This window comes from Cotesia typhae, unplaced genomic scaffold (genome assembly GCF_013202065.1).
Source record: "Cotesia typhae breed Kobodo isofemale line unplaced genomic scaffold, CoteBio_Ctyphae contig_34, whole genome shotgun sequence".
Taxonomy (NCBI): domain Eukaryota; kingdom Metazoa; phylum Arthropoda; class Insecta; order Hymenoptera; family Braconidae; genus Cotesia; species Cotesia typhae.
In genome coordinates, this window is record NW_027423742.1 from 1 (window position 1) to 3,860 (window position 3,860).

Sequence of the window (3,860 nt, forward strand, 5' to 3'; positions counted from 1 at the left end):
TACTTTGTTTCGATGGGTCGTGAAGGCGTGGAAATAACCTGGATCGCTTGGAAATGAACAGCTAAACACAATTATGATATTTAATTCGAGAAATTCGAAAGTTAAATTTTGGAACGTTTCCGTGCTGGAAACGGTAGATTACATAATGTTGCTGGTATAGGACTTGGAAGGTTGTAAATTGTGTAGATCGCTTGGAAATGACCTGCTAAACACTATTATGACTTTTCTATCGAGAAATACGAAAGTTAAATTTTTGAACGTTTCCGCGCAGGAAACAGTCGATTACATAACGTTGCTTGTATAAGACTTGGAAGGTTGCAAATGGTGTAGATCGCTTGAAAATGACCTGCTAAACACTATTATGATATTTAATTCGAGAAATTCGAAAGTTAAATTTTGGAACGTTTCAGTGCTGGAAACGGTCGATTACATAACGTTGCTGGTATAGGACTTGGAAGGTTGTAAATGGTGTAGATCGCTTGGAAATGACCTGCTAAACACAATTATGATATTTAATTCGAGAAATTCGAAAGTTAAATTTTGGAACGTTTCCGTGCTGGAAACGGTCGATTACATAATGTTGCTGGTATAGGACTTGGAAGGTTGTAAATGGTGTAGATCCCTTGGAAATGACCTCCTAAACACTATTATGACTTTTGTATCCTGAAATTCGAAAGTTAAATTTTGGAACGTATCAGTGCTGGAAACGGTCGATTACATAACGTTGCTGGTATAAGACTTGGAAGGTTGTAAATGGTGTAGATCGCTTGAAAATGACCTGCTAAACACGATTATGACTTTTGTATCGTTAATTCGAAAGTTAAATTTTGGCACATTTCCGCGCAGGAAACAGTCGATTACATAACTTTGTTTCTATGGGTCGTGAATGCGTGGAAATAACCTGGATCGCTTGGAAATGACCTGCTAAACACTATTATGATATTTAATTCGAGAAATTCGAAAGTTAAATTTTGGAACGTTTCCGTGCTGGAAACGGTCGATTACATAATGTTGCTGGTATAGGACTTGGAAGGTTGTAAATGGTGTAGATCGCTTGGAAATGACCTGCTAAACACTATTATGACATTTGTATCCTGAAATTCGAAAGTTAAATTTTGGAACGTTTCAGTGCTGGAAACGGTCGATTACATAACGTTGCTTGTATAAGACTTGGAAGATTGCAAATGGTGTAGATCGCTTGAAAATGACCTGCTAAACACGATTATGACTTTTGTATCGTTAATTCGAAAGTTAAATTTTGGCACATATCCGCGCAGGAAACAGTCGATTACATACCTTTGTTTCGATGGGTCTGGGAGGTGTGGAAATAGTGTTGATCGCTTGGAAATGACCTGCTAAATACTATTATGATATTTAATTCGAGAAATTCGAAAGTTAAATTTTCGCACGTTTCCGCGCCGGAAACAGTCGATTACATAACATTGTTTCGATGGGTCTGGGAGGTGTGGAAATAGTGTTGATCGCTTGGAAATGACCTGCTAAATACTATTATGATATTTAATTCGAGAAATTCGAAAGTTAAATTTTCGCACGTTTCCGCGCCGGAAACAGTCGATTACATAACATTGTTTCTATGGGTCGTGAAGGCGTGGAAATAACCTGGATCTCTTGGAAATGACCTGCTAAACACAATTATGATATTTAATTCGAGAAATTCGAAAGTTAAATTTTGGAACGTTTCCGTGCTGGAAACGGTAGATTACATAATGTTGCTGGTATAGGACTTGGAAGGTTGTAAATGGTGTAGATCGCTTGGAAATGACCTGCTAAACACAATTATGATATTTAATTCGAGAAATTCGAAAGTTAAATTTTGGAACGTTTCCGTGCTGGAAACGGTAGATTACATAATGTTGCTGGTATAGGACTTGGAAGGTTGTAAATGGTGTAGATCGCTTGGAAATGACCTGCTAAACACTATTATGATATTTAATTCGAGAAATTCGAAAGTTAAATTTTGGAACGTTTCCGTGCTGGAAACGGTAGATTACATAATGTTGCTGGTATAGGACTTGGAAGGTTGTAAATGGTGTAGATCGCTTGGAAATGACCTGCTAAACACTATTATGATATTTAATTCGAGAAATTCGAAAGTTAAATTTTGGAACGTTTCCGTGCTGGAAACGGTAGATTACATAATGTTGCTGGTATAGGACTTGGAAGGTTGTAAATTGTGTAGATCGCTTGGAAATGACCTGCTAAACACTATTATGACTTTTGTATCGTGAAATTCGAAAGTTTAATTTTGGAACGTTTCCACGCAGGAAACAGTCGATTACATAACGTTGCTTGTATAAGACTTGGAAGGTTGCAAATGGTGTAGATCGCTTGAAAATGACCTGCTAAACACGATTATGACTTTTGTATCGTTAATTCGAAAGTTAAATTTTGGCACATTTCCGCGCAGGAAACAGTCGATTACATAACTTTGTTTCTATGGGTCGTGAATGCGTGGAAATAACCTGGATCGCTTGGAAATGACCTGCTAAACACTATTATGATATTTAATTCGAGAAATTCGAAAGTTAAATTTTGGCACGTTTCCGCGCCGGAAACAGTCGATTACATAACATTGTTTCGATGGGTCTGGGAGGTGTGGAAATAGTGTTGATCGCTTGGAAATGACCTGCTAAATACTATTATGATATTTAATTCGAGAAATTCGAAAGTTAAATTTTCGCACGTTTCCGCGCCGGAAACAGTCGATTACATAACGTTGCTGGTATAGGACTTGGAAGGTTGTAAATGGTGTAGATCGCTTGGAAATGACCTGCTAAACACAATTATGATATTTAATTCGAGAAATTCGAAAGTTAAATTTTGGAACGTTTCCGTGCTGGAAACGGTAGATTACATAATGTTGCTGGTATAGGACTTGGAAGGTTGTAAATGGTGTAGATCGCTTGGAAATGACCTGCTAAACACAATTATGATATTTAATTCGAGAAATTCGAAAGTTAAATTTTGGAACGTTTCCGTGCTGGAAACTGTAGATTACATAATGTTGCTGGTATAGGACTTGGAAGGTTGTAAATTGTGTAGATCGCTTGGAAATGACCTGCTAAACACTATTATGACTTTTGTATCGTGAAATTCGAAAGTTTAATTTTGGAACGTTTCCACGCAGGAAACAGTCGATTACATAACGTTGCTGGTATAGGACTTGGAGGGTTGGAAATGGTGCAGATCGCTTGGAAATGACCTCCTAAACACTATTATGACTTTTCTATCGAGAAATACGAAAGTTAAATTTTTGAACGTTTCCGCGCAGGAAACAGTCGATTACATAACGTTGCTTGTATAAGACTTGGAAGGTTGCAAATGGTGTAGATCGCTTGAAAATGACCTGCTAAACACGATTATGATATTTAATTCGAGAAATTCGAAAGTTAAATTTTGGAACGTTTCCGTGCTGGAAACGGTCGATTACATAATGTTGCTGGTATAGGACTTGGAGGGTTGGAAATGGTGCAGATCGCTTGGAAATGACCTCCTAAACACTATTATGACTTTTGTATCGTGAAATTCGAAAGTTAAATTTTGGAACGTTTCCGTGCTGGAAACGGTCGATTACATTACTTTGTTTCGATGGGTCGTGAAGGCGTGGAATCAACCTGGATCGCTTGGAAATGAACAGCTAAACACTATTATGATATTTAATTCGAGAAATTCGAAAGTTAAATTTTCGCACGTTTCCGCTCCGGAAACAGTCGATTACATAACTTTGTTTCGATGGGTCTGGGAGGCATGGAAATAGTGTTGATCGCTTGGAAATGACCTGCTAAATACTATTATGATATTTAATTCGAGAAATTCGAAAGTTAAATTTTCGCACGTTT